The 12,241-nt window shown below is 53.9% G+C and overlaps 2 long non-coding RNA genes across 5 annotated transcripts; both read left to right on the top strand.

Annotated features, from left to right (window-relative positions):
- The first annotated feature begins 4,148 nt into the window (after positions 1 to 4,148).
- On the top strand, positions 4,149 to 6,218 carry LOC311426551. Its single transcript, XR_014686851.1, has 3 exons — positions 4,149 to 4,616; positions 4,887 to 4,940; positions 5,041 to 6,218. It is a non-coding gene; the product is annotated as an uncharacterized lncRNA (long non-coding RNA).
- Positions 6,219 to 6,343: 125 nt separating this feature from the next.
- On the top strand, positions 6,344 to 11,882 carry LOC311426550. Of its 4 annotated transcripts, none has more exons than XR_014686847.1 (8): positions 6,344 to 6,922; positions 7,044 to 7,093; positions 7,479 to 7,572; positions 7,682 to 7,817; positions 8,531 to 8,660; positions 8,859 to 8,897; positions 9,580 to 9,725; positions 10,905 to 11,882. It is a non-coding gene; the product is annotated as an uncharacterized lncRNA (long non-coding RNA). The 4 variants fall into 4 exon arrangements; XR_014686848.1 differs by having other exon boundaries at positions 10,498 to 11,882; XR_014686849.1 differs by lacking the exon at positions 10,905 to 11,882 and having other exon boundaries at positions 8,859 to 8,941; positions 9,580 to 9,801.
- The last annotated feature ends 359 nt before the right edge of the window (positions 11,883 to 12,241 follow it).

Below are 12,241 nucleotides of genomic sequence, written 5' to 3'. Positions count from 1 at the left end.
CACGGCAGCTGTATGTCACCACAATACACCTCTTTTGCTTAATGGTGGACTTCTCAGAGGGAATTTACTTGGGTCAGGTATACTGTGTGTATGTGGTTTTATGCACGTAGAACTGCCTGTACTACACTATCTTTTAAATAGGTGGTGGTAAGAGGAGACAGCTTTCTTCTAGTAGATTCTTCCTTAAGTTTCTTTAGTGATTCCGGGGGCGCTCACTTGACCGTGATGTGCCTGACCTGGTTAGCATCTAAACCTCCTCCTCTGATGTGGTACAGCTGTCTGCTAAATTAGTTACAGAAAGATGGTGACTTTAACTCAGACAGTTCTCTCTTACCTCGCTATTGTTTTATCTGGATAATTTGAATTTGGATTAGAGCAGCGGAGGGAAAAGATGCCTTACACTGAAACGGACGCGAGTCTGTGAGAAGAAAGCCAGGCGTCCTTGGAGACTGCCAATGAAAAGGGGAAGAAAAATGAGTGGAATAAATCTGAGTGCACATAGTCCTGCATCCCGAAGGGAGCACAGAAGGAAGGTTGCTTGCTTAGAAGAGCAGTGGATGCTTCGTGCCCGCCTTAAAGAGAATATTAACAGAGAGAATTCTTTGTAAGACAAGCTGCCCCGCGGGGTGTGGGTAGCAAATACGTTGGAAAAAATACAGCCCCAAGCTCCGAATGGCACAGTAGGCGAGCTGTGATCCGCCCGACAAGGCCTCCCGCGGGCGCCCTCTGCCGCCACCTGCTGGTGGAAAACGAGTACTGCAGGCGGCCGAGGGGCGCGCATGCGCGGTGGCACCGGCGGGCGCCCTCTGCCGCCACCTGCTGCTGTTATTCGGGTACTGCAGGCGGCCGAGGGGCGCGCATAGCGCGGTGACTCCCGCGGGCGCCCTCTGCCGCCACCTGCTGGTGGAAAACGAGTACTGCAGGCGTCCGGGGGGAGCGCATGCGCGGTGGGGTCCGGTGGCGCCCCCTGCCGCCACCTGCTGGTGGTGAAGGGGTACTGCAGGCAGCCGGGGGGCGTGCATGCGCGGTGGGGCCCGGGGGGCGCCCTCTGCCGCCACCTGCTGGTGGGAAGCGAGTACTGCAGGCTGCCGGGCGCCACGAATGCCGCATGACGCCCGTGGGCACCCTCTGCCGCCATCTGCTGGTGGAAAACGAGTACTGCAGGCGGCCGGGGGGCGCGCAACGCGCGGTGACGCCCGCGGGCGCCCTCTGCCGCCACCTGCTGGTGGGAAGCAAGTACTGCAGGCGGCCGGCGGACGCGCATGCGCCGTGGGGTCCGGTGGCGCCCTCTGCCGCCACCTGCTGGTGCAAAACGAATACTGCAGGCGGCCGGGGGACGCGCATGCGCGTTGGCACCCGCGGGCGCCCTCTGCCGCCACCTGCTGGTGGAGAACGAGTACTGCAGGCGGCCGGGGGACGCGCATGCGCGTTGGCACCCGCTGGCGCCCTCTGCCGCCACCTGCTGTTGGGAAAGGGGTACTGCAGGCGGCCGGGGGGCGCGCATGCGCGGTGACGCCCGCGGTCGCCCTCTGCCGCCACCTGCTGGTGGAGAACTAGTACTGCAGGCGGCCGGGGGACGCGCATGCGCGTTGGCACCCGCGGGCGCCCTCTGCCGCCACCTGCTGGTGGGAAAGGGGTACTGCAGGCGGCCGGGGGGGGCGCATGCGCGGTGACGCCCGCGTGCGCCCTCTGCCGCCACCTGCTGGTGGGAAAGGGGTACTGCAGGCGGCCGGGGGGCGCGCATGCGCAGTGACGCCCGCGGGCGCCCTCTGCCGCCACCTGCTGGTTTTAATCGGGTACTGCAGGCGGCCGAGGGGCGCGCATGCGCGGTGACGCCCGCGGGCGCCCTCTGCCGCCACCTGCTGCTTTTAATCGGGTACTGCAGGCGGCCGGGGGGCGCGCATGCGCGGTAACGCCCGCGGGCGCCCTCTGCCGCCACCTGCTGGTTTTAATCGGGTACTGCAGGCGGCCGAGGGGCGCGCATGCGCGGTGACGCCCGCGGGCGCCCTCTACCGCCACCTGCTGGTTTTAATCGGGTACTGCAGGCGGCCGAGGGGCGCGCATGCGCGGTGGGGCCCCGGGGGCGCCCTCTGCCGCCACCTGCTGGTTTTAATCGGGTACTGCAGGCGGCCGAGGGGCGCGCATGCGCGGTGACGCCCGCGGGCGCCCTCTGCCGCCACCTGCTGGTTTTAGTCGGGTACTGCAGGCGGCCGGGGGCCGCGCATGCGCGGTGGGGCCCCGGGGGCGCCCTCTGCCGCCACCTGCTGGTGGAGAACTAGTACTGCAGGCGGCCGAGGGGGGCGCATGCGCGGTGGGGCCCGGGGGCGCCCTCTGCCGCCTCCTGCTGGTGGAAAACGAGTACTGCAGGCGGCCGAGGGGGGCGCATGCGCGGTGGGGCCCGGGGGCGCCCTCTGCCGCCTCCTGCTGGTGGAAAACGAGTACTGCAGGCGGCCGCGGGGCCGTGCATGCGCGTTGCTTATTACGTCGTTGTTTTTTTTGCTGTGTAATTTCCTACGCTCCTAGATTTTTCTTCATATGTAAATCACACAGAATCACAGAACTTCTAGGTTGGAAGAGACCTCAAGATCATTGAGTCCAACCTCTGACCTAACACTAACGTTTGAGCTAATTCCCGTGGAAAATATTTCATTTACTTTCTTGGTTGTATTGTCCTTTCTATGTTCAAAGCTGAGGCATAAATACGGTAAATTTTGCTTCTAGAAACACCCCAGTTCTTTTGTCTGCACTCTGCATGCTGTAAACTAGGGATAGGCACAAAAAAAACCAAATAAATAAATAAATAAAAGAACACAGCTGCTGCTGCTCCTGCTCTCTTTCTTGTGGTTTGCCCCCTCCTCTTTCCCAGGTGATTGGGTTTGGGTGCTGGGCGGGGCCAAATGGTATAGGAGCCCCAGGCACGGCATCAGAGAGCTCCTTCTGCCCGGGCTGCTCTTTGGGGTCAGTGCTTTGTTGATGCTTCTGTTAGCTACATGCAGGGTTCTTTTGGTGGGTCAGGGTCTGGTACGATCTTTTAGAGGAAACCGATCTAGTAGTATGTGCATTTATTGCTTGAAGCTCTTTGGAGGTGATTAATTGTTATAGCACATTTATGGATAGGATGTCAATGTTATTTTGTGCGTTTGCTTTGTTGTTCTAGGTCCCTCGTGATTTTTGCAGGGTTACAGGGCAGATGCCACCAGATCTACCCCTTTTGTTGTTTTTGTTTTGTTTGATTTTTTTTTTTCTTGATTTTTCTTTTTCTTTTTTGGAAGGGGGTTTGGGATTTGAGCATCTCAATTTTGCGGGTTTGGGATTTGAGCGTCTTAATTTATTGGGTTAGGGGTTTTAGGCATAGGACTTCAGGGGTTTAGTGTGGTAAATAGTTTGGGTTAGGTCCGTAGGGGTTTCGAGGATGTTTAGGGATAGGGCTTGAGGCTTTTTTGTGTAAGGGCGGGAAGGGCTAGGGTTACAGTGAGCGCTGTTAAATGTAGTTCTCGAAAACTCGGCCTCTGATTGGCCGTGCTGGCTGTCCAGGGAATTCTGGTAGGTGTAGTTTTCCGGCACCAGGCTTCCGGTAGGCCGTGTTGACTGCCCGGAGCATGCCGGGAGATGTAGTTCTGGGACTCCGAACTTCCGGGAGGCCATGTTGGGTGCCCGGAGCATGCCGGGCAATGTAGTTCTGGGCCTCCGGACCTCCGGGAGGCCATGTTGAGCGCCCAGAGCATGCCTGGAAATGAAGTTCTCGGGAACCAGGGTTGGGCTTAGGGACTAGGGCTGGGGCTAGGGTTAGAGTTTAGGGTGAGGGTTGGGGTTAGGGTTAGGGCTAGTGAATGCTGGTTCTCTGTGTTTGCAGATGACGGTGAGCGTGTTTAAACTAATTCCAGTTGAAGAAGTTTCAGTTACTTGCTTGGTGCCGTTATCAGTTCAACATTAAAAGCTGCAGCAAAAGCAAAAGGGGATTTTTGCTTCTAGAAACACCACAGGTCTCTTGTCTGCTCTCTGAATGTTTTTGAGATAAAACAGATTTTAAAAAACAAAGGAAAGGAAAGGAAAACAAAACAAAACAAAACACAGCTGCTCCTTTTGCTCTCTTCCTACTTTCATGTGCTTTGCCCCTCCCCTTTCCCAGGTGATTGGGTTTGGGTGCTGGGCGGGGCTAAATGCTATATGAGCCCCAGGCATGACATCAGAGAGCTCCTTCTGCCTGGGCTGCTCTTTTGGGGACAGTGCTTTGTTTTTCCTTCTGTCCGTTGCAGGGTTGTTTAGGCAGGCTGGAGTCTATGGATTTCTGGATTTTAAGTGCTTGGAATTCACTTAGTAGAGGGATGTTTAGTAGGGGCTGCTGGCTCAGTTTGGGGCGCGGTTGTCACTGCAGTTATTTTCCTACAGCCAATAGAGTAAAATTCCAGTTTGCCTTTTAGAGGTGCTATAAGTGGGTAAAGAGAACAGATGGAAGCGTGTGCCACGTGGGGTAGGCAAGCGGCTGAGGTACAGGAGGGGATGAGAGCATGTGATTTTTTTTCTGGGGATGAAATGGACTCAATTTTGTTGGTGTATAATCTGTTCTGCTCCTAGATTTTTCTTTCAATGTGAAGAAAAGTTTGAGCTAATTCCAGGTAAGAAAGTTCCAGTTACTTGCTGGGTCGTATTGTCCTTTTAATATTCAAAGCTACAGCAAAAGCGTGGGGATTGTTGCTTCTAGAAACACCCCAGTTTTCTTGTCTGCACTCTGCATGCCGTTGAGCTAAAGCAGACTAAAAAATAAATAAATACAGGAAACACACACACAAAAAACAACAATAACAAAAACAACAACAACAAAAAAAACACACCATTGGGTGATGTGTTGTGAACGCAACGATCATTTAATCCCTTTGTTTTCCCAGGTGGTGTGGATGATACTGGTTGCACTGTTGGAGCTTGGATTTGGAGAGGAACAGGTGAGCATAGTTGTATGTTGCATCAGCAGTAGTCAGCGTTGTGGAGAAGGTGGGCATCATGACCGGCATGCTAGTGAATGCTGGTACTCTGTTTTTGCAGCTGATGATGAGCCTGGCAATTGACTAAGATGACGACCAGTGCCTGTGTATTTCTTGAGGCGGAGGGAATTTACCATGCAGCAACCTGAGAGCTAAGTTGGGGGGCACCTGGTATTTGCATATCTGGGGTGGCTAATGGGAGCTGGGAGCCAGAGCAGCGTGGAGCCAGCTGGCTGAAAATACTTGGTGCCGCTGCGAGGGTGGTTCAGGCTGGGTCACGTTCAGGCTGCTTGTGGCTGGGTCACCAGGCTAATAGAAGCAGCGGGATTATTTTGTAGCGTGAGTGCGTGCGCCAGGCAGGACAGTTTCCTTCTGTTCGTCTGTCCTGTAGTGTTGCTTCTGCAATGTCTGTTCTGTGCTTCTCGGGTCTTGATATCCTTCTAGCTTTTTACACTGGACAGACCAGACAGGCGACTTGGTAGCGGTGCTGAAGGGCCTCAGTGCTTGTTTTGTCATCGTGGCTCTGATCCGAGCACTTCTTGTCTTGCAGTCGCTGCTTGAAGTGCAGTTCTGTTTCAGGTCTCGTGCATCATATTCGGTTTGAGATCGCACCTGTTTCCATCCTCGCTCTTGTGGAAGTCATCTGGGCCGCATCAGGAGCTCTTGCTTGGGAATTGATTTCCTAAGCGTCGTCTTATGTGATTAAGGAGGTATTGGGGAGGCAAGGACAGTCCCCAGACAAGGACTGTATATCTCGAAACAAGACACCGGAACTCACGATAAGGAAGCGGCAGACGGACAGAGAAACAAATGTAAGGACTATAAATCTCAAAACTGGACGTTGGAATTCATTATAAAGACACAACAAAGGGAAGAATTAGCAACAGCCAGCTCTTGCGATTAAGAAACATGCCAACTCAGCGGATTCCTGACCAAAGGTGAAAAGTACAATGTGAGGAAGACTCGGGGTCTTCCTCCCAAAGACCCCTGCCCACGTCCCAAAGGCCCCTGCCCACAGTTCTTGGGAGGCTCTACTCAGGCGCAAGGTGCCAAAAGGCTAATTAGCATGAGAAGCGAGGGAAGGCGGGGGTAGGCAATGAATATGTATAGGCGCCGGTAGAATATTGATAGATTGATTGTATAAATTCAAGACTGCTTTCTGCTTTGGGTATGCACGATAGGTGGAGAGATCCCCCCGTGCATCCAGCGCTGCAATAAAGAATATACCGCTTAAAGGAATTTCGGCTTCGATCTTTGAATCATATGGGGTTTTCAGTCCCCATCCTTCTGGTCTCTTGTCTTGAAGGAAGGCTTTTTAGGCCTCCATCACCCCAGTTCTGGCAGTGTCTTCCGGTCGCGTGTCGTGACATTTGAGTCTCTCCTTGGGTCTGGTGCAGAGCACCTGTTGTGACTTGCTGTTGCCATAGGGCTTCCCTCCGGGGGTCACTTTTTCTTGCGCCTTGTGTTGTGTGTTTTGTTTGTAGTGTTTGTGGCGTGGCTGTGTGTGTATGTGTTTGGTCTGGAGCTGTCCTGCCTGGCAGTTAGTGATGACAGCTAACGTGGCAGTGCATGGGTGTGCTAATACATTGTCCGGACTGTGTTGGCGAAGACATCTGGTCTGCCTCTGCGCACGTACTGAAGGGCAGCAGGCACAGTCATCTCTGTGGTGTTTGTCAGATGTGCGTGTGGGGGGGAAGAGTTGAGCTGCTTGTGAGCAGCTGCTCGCATAGTGCTTGAACGGTGTGCTTGAGGAGGAGGTCTGTGGAATCTTGAAAGCTTACAGATAAGGGGTTTTTGAAACTTTTATTTTTATTTCTCTCCTGTCCCCAGTAGAGCGTAAACCTTTGGAGGAACCTGTCACAGGAAAGAGCTCCTTCCGGAACTGTTCAGCGCTCCGTAGGCAGCTCGGTGACTGGCTTGGTCTACTTCTGAGGTGTGCTGAGGTATGGGGGCTGCTGTTTTGAAATGATAATATTGTAAACGGGGTCCCTTTGTGTTGTTGAGGGATGGGTGCTAATGCTGGCAGCTGAATGATTATCTTGTGACCGTTTTCATTTGTTAAAGCTGAAACACAGTGTACAACGCGGGACTTGACCGGAGCTGCTTTTGGCAAGGTGAGCGATGAACAGATGTAGCAGGTACTTTAGGGGTGCAGTTGTCACTGCAGTTACTTAACTGCACAAAGTACAGTAAAAATCCTGTTGATATTTCAGGGGTGTTGTAGCTGGCCTAAGAGAGCAGATGGAAGCATCTGCCTCGAGGGCAGGTGAGGGAGCAGAGGTTAGGGAGCAGATGAGAGTAACTGTCCCAGCTGTGCTGTGGCTTTGGATGCTGCTTCAGCCTATGCTTTTCTTTTTGTTTCACAGGTGTGTCGCACAGGCTCAGAGGGGCCAAGCTGCACTCTGAAGAGCAGCACGGGAAGGGCGGGCTGTTTGTGAGCTGGATTGGAGCAGAACTGCCAAGTAGCACGAGGTGACTGCGAAGGGTCTTGCTTTGCAGGTGCCATGGCAGGCTCTCCACAGAAGCGGTTGAGGATTTGAGAGGAGGTTGCAGATCATCGAGGAGCGACACGTGCAGGGACGGCTTGAAAACGGTATGGCTGCTTTCTCTTCTGTTTATCAGGTGTCCCAGGCGACGTGGGCTGTGATGTTAGCCTTTAGGATCGGAACAAAGCAGGTGCTGATGGCGGTCTTCTTCGGTAGGCAAAGAGGTGCCCGAAGCCCCCTCCTGTGCAGCCTGAGCACGCCTCGCTGAGGATGAAGCTTGCTTTCCAGCAGTTCTGGAAACTGTGTTGAGGCTGAAATGCTGCGTCTGTGTTCGGGTTGGGGTTGCACCTTGGTGAGTGTAGGGATGGGTTTTAAGTGGGTGCAGCGGAGGGCCCGGCCCCAGTGTCCTGTAGTGTGTTTTGACCCATCAGCATAGCCTTTTGGTTCTCAGATTGCCTGCTGAAGGAAGTGATTTTTGCTGCGAGTGGAACGGAATTGATTTTGTTGGCGTATAATCTGTTCTGCTCCTAGATTTTTCTTTCTGCGTAAATAAAAGTTTGAGCTAATTCGAGCTGAAAAAGCTTCAGTTACTTGCTTGGTTGTGTTGTCCTTTCAATATTCAAAGCTGCAGCGAAAGCATGGGGATTGTTGCTTCTAGAAACACCCCAGTTCTCCTGTCTGCCCTCTGCATGCTGTTGAGCTAAGCCTTATAAATAAGTAAATAAACCACAGCTGCTGCTCCTCCTCTTTCTACTTTCATGTGCTTTGCCCCTCCCCTTTCCCAGGTGATTGGGTTTGGGTGCTGGGTGGGACCAAAAGGTATATGAGCCCCAAGTATGCCGTCAGAGAGCTCCTTCTGCCTGGGCTGCTCTTTGGGGGTAAGTGCTTTGTTTTTCCTTCAGTCAGTTGCCGGGTTCTCTAGGCAGGCTGGAGTCTATGGATTTCTGGAATTCTAAGGGCTTGGAATTCACTTCATAGAGGGATATGTAGCAGAGGTTGCTGGCTCACTTTTTTTTTGGGATGGTGGGATACGCTCCTGTGTTTGATCTGTATTTTAATCTCTAGATGAATCAACCCACTTGTGTAACTCTCCAGAGGACTAAAACCAGCTTGATGACATGCTACAAGAGGCTTGACCGTGTTGGTGCAGTATTACCAAGAGACTGAGCAGGGTCACCTTTTTCATCTGCAAAGGGTATGTCTGCCATTACCCCTGCCGGGGCTGCTATGCATTCATGGCCTTGTGGCATTTGTGGACTTCAGTTTGTTTGTTTGTTTGTTTGTTTGTTTGTTTTATTTGTCTGGCTCTGGTCTCTGTGTTTGAGTCCTCTGCATGTGCCGCACTGTTTGCGTATCCATTGTGGATGTGACCTTCTCTCTTTGTTTCTTGTAGCTCAGGGCGTAGGCACGGAAGCTTGAACGAAGCATGAGGGTGAGTGGACAGCAGTGGGGGCCCCGAGTTGCTCGGTGGACTGTGTGAGTCTGCTTCAGCTGTCGGGCCGGCTTTGCAAGTGCCTTGCGACAGCAGAGTACGTCTCCTGCCACGTTTCTGACACGTGCCAGACGTCAGCGGTTCCAGGGTTCCAGTTCCTGAAATGCTGGAGATGCTCGGAGCACGAGAGGAGCTGGGGCGGCTTCGGGGGGCTGGGGGAGAGGGGACAGGGGAGAGGGGGGCGGCTGCGGCGGCGGGGGGGGGCAGAGAGGGCAGCAGGAGGAGGTGCCGTTGCGTGCGCGTGGCCGACGCCCCTCTGGATTGGCTGGAGTGCTCCGTCCCGAGGCATGCTGGGAGCTGTAGTTCTGCGCTGCCGGGCGGCCACGTGGGCTCCGGGCTGCGCGGCCGGGCCGGGGCCGGGCCGGGGCCGGGCCGTGCGCGCCGGGAGGCGCAGGTTGCCGCTGGCGGCGAGCGCGGTTGCCGGCGGTGAGGCGAGCGAGAGCCTCCGGGGGTGCCTCCTCGGAGCGTCGGGCCGGGAGGGGCGGGGGGTGTTGAGGCCGGGCGCGGGTCCTCGCTGCGCTTGATCGTTGGGCTGGGCTGCGCCGCGCCGCGCCTCGGAGGCTTTCCTCTCCCTGCGTCCTGACAGCCGGCTCTCTCCTTGTGCTGCGGTTCACCGGGGCAGAAGCAGCTCCCCGCCGCTAGGACCCCTGCGGGGTTTGTTGCCGAGCGAAGGTGGCGCACCGGGTAAAGCGAGGAAAGCCGCAGCTGGCGTGCTGCGGTCGCAGGGTTCTCAGGAGAGAGAGCAGCCCGTCCGTCCCGACTGCCCAGGTAAGTCGCAGCGACCTCGGGGTGGAATCAAGGCGTGCTCGTAAGCTTCCTGCAGCCCCGGCTCCAAGGCTTCATTGAATTTGCGGAAGCGCGAGCTGCTCGGCGCTGGGAAGCGCAAAGGGAAGGAAGGCACGTAGTGCCTGCCGAGTCGTAGTAGCCTCTTAGACCTAGAATGAACTGGCCTGTCAGGCTCTGTCTGTTGCTCAGTCTTTGGTACGAGAGGCTAAACTTTGTCCCGCCTCAGCTTTCGGAGTTGTCCTAGGAATAGACCGGTGCTTGCGGGGCTTTCCAGGACGCTGGTTGCGGTCAGTGAGGACAGACGTGAGAGGCAATTTCTGTCTGTCTGTCTGTCTGTCTCTTGGTTATGTCCCAAGAGTTTTGCTTGAACTGTGTGCAATAAAGGAGGCCTTGGGCCTGTACTGAGCAGCGAGAGAGAGCAAAACTCTGCGTAAGCACTGGCCGTGGCAACGTTGCTTGGGAGTTGAGCGGCTGGGGGTCTTTCCAGAGGTGGGGGGTCTTCCCAGCGGAACTCGGTACGCAGGCAGAAACGTGACCTTCGAGGTCTTTGTTTGTCTTGCGCTGCAGCTGTGGTATTTGCCCCATAACTGTATGGAGTTGCTGAATTCTAGAGGGGATGATGATAGAGACGTCCCTGGTTCAGCCTTTTTTTGCCGCAGTCCTTGCAGAAGTTGTGGAAAAATGAGTAGTATCCTTCTCTTTAAGTTCACCTTTTAAAGAGTTCTTCCTGCAGACTCCTGTCTCCGTGGTTTAGGTACGTGATTTGTGTGAAACAGAGCCAGGCTTTCCTGTTAACGAGTGCCCTGATTGAAATTCCCTGTTGTTGGAGAACAAGAACCATCAGTGGTGCTTGGCAGTTTAAAACCTCTTGGCTTACGCAAAGGCTAACTTGCCAAAGCGAATGGGAAGTAGCCTAAAGTTCAGTAAATGCGCTGAATAGAAAAGGCCGTCTTCTTGACGGGAAAAGAGCTTTGCAGAACGTGAGCTTTGTTTCCCGTAGGGCTCCCTGCTTGCCCACCTGTTCAGCGATTACTGCAGGCTTTGACTGGTCCCCTCAGGCCCAATATCGCACACGTGCTGTGCTGCAGACGGTGCCTTAGCTTCCTTGCCGTCTCGTGCTGCGTTACTTGTACCTGCGGAAAACTTACTTCAGTGTCACAGAAACCCCGTGGGAAGCGTTCCCGACTCACGCCGGTAGGACCATCCCGTCGCGGCTGGTAAAATCCAGGAGCAGGACGATGCTTGGAAGAACGTCACCTATGGAGGAGAAGACAACAGTCTCCTTCCTGTTAGGCAACAGGTTTCCAAGACTGGTTTCCCCACCCCCCTGTGCGTTTTGAAGGAGGCAGTCCCTAAGCTGATGCAATCCAACTATCCAACTGCATCTAAGATGCTGGTTGTTACTTCCATAAGCTATAAAGGAACTTAATGTGTTCTGTGTTTTTAGGTCGAGGCTCGTGTGCGTGAGTTTGGCTTGTCGCGATGGCCGGTGTAGATGATCGCTCACGTGCCCCAAAGCTCCTTGTGCTGATGCTGGATCTGCCCCACGGTAAAGGACCGCATGCTGTGTGTTCAGCTTTTCTTCCTTACCGTGTCGTCCGTATGTATGTATGTATTTACTTCTCTGAAGGAAAGGGTGGATTTTTCGTGGGTCCCTCTGTGCGCGTCTCGAACCAGGCTGCAGTAAATACGCGTAAGCGAGTAGGCTGCTGCAGCGCGTCCTGGACAGTATCAGGGTGCTACTCTGCTAGCAGTGGAGAGCTGGGTGAAGGTGCCCAGGGTAAGGGCTTGTTCTGCCTCAAGTTGAACAGAAAGTTTCAGGAGTTGAGCATCCCAGGGGATGTTTGTAGGACTGCTGTTAGACGATAAAGGTTCGGATGGCTGTCGACGAAGGGGATTTTGTTGGTTCTTTTTCGATAGCTGTTCCTGCCAAAGATCGCGTCGGTCACAAAAGGTAGTAGTAACCTTGCGGTTTCTATGTTCTGTAGCGTTTGTACTAAAATACACTGGCAGATGAATAAATGAGCAGGTACAAATACACGTGACTCTGTAGCTGAGACTAAATAACGTGCAGTTTCTTCTGTGTTTTATCTTTCAAAGCACGTTGTTGCTGAGCGCCTGAGCTTTTTGCTCGCATTACCGAGGAAAGGAATGGCAGTGCTTCTTCCCCCCCTCATCTCTCTTTTTTTTTTTTTTTTTTCCCCCTCTCCTCTTCTTCCTCGATGACAGGGTACTCAATGTTTTCCTCGGATGTCCACGTGAAAAACGAAATAAATAAATAAATGCTGATGGTGAAGACACTGACAGAATTGGGTGACATTTTCAAGGTAGAGGAGGGGCGAAGAATGTGGAAATTCCTGGTACATTAGTGGTGCTCTGTTAACAAAACTGACGTATACGCCACTTGCTGTTCCTAGTTTTTTGGTTTGGTTTTCCTTTCAGTAGTCTCCCCGAAGGCTTTTGCGGACACACGGTGTATCTTTTCTGTTCTTCCAGTA

Source organism: Aythya ferina, assembly GCF_964211825.1.
Source record: "Aythya ferina genome assembly, chromosome: W".
NCBI lineage: Eukaryota > Metazoa > Chordata > Aves > Anseriformes > Anatidae > Aythya > Aythya ferina.
The sequence above is the reverse complement of the archived record's forward strand: the minus strand, read 5'-3'. Positions and strand labels throughout refer to the sequence as shown.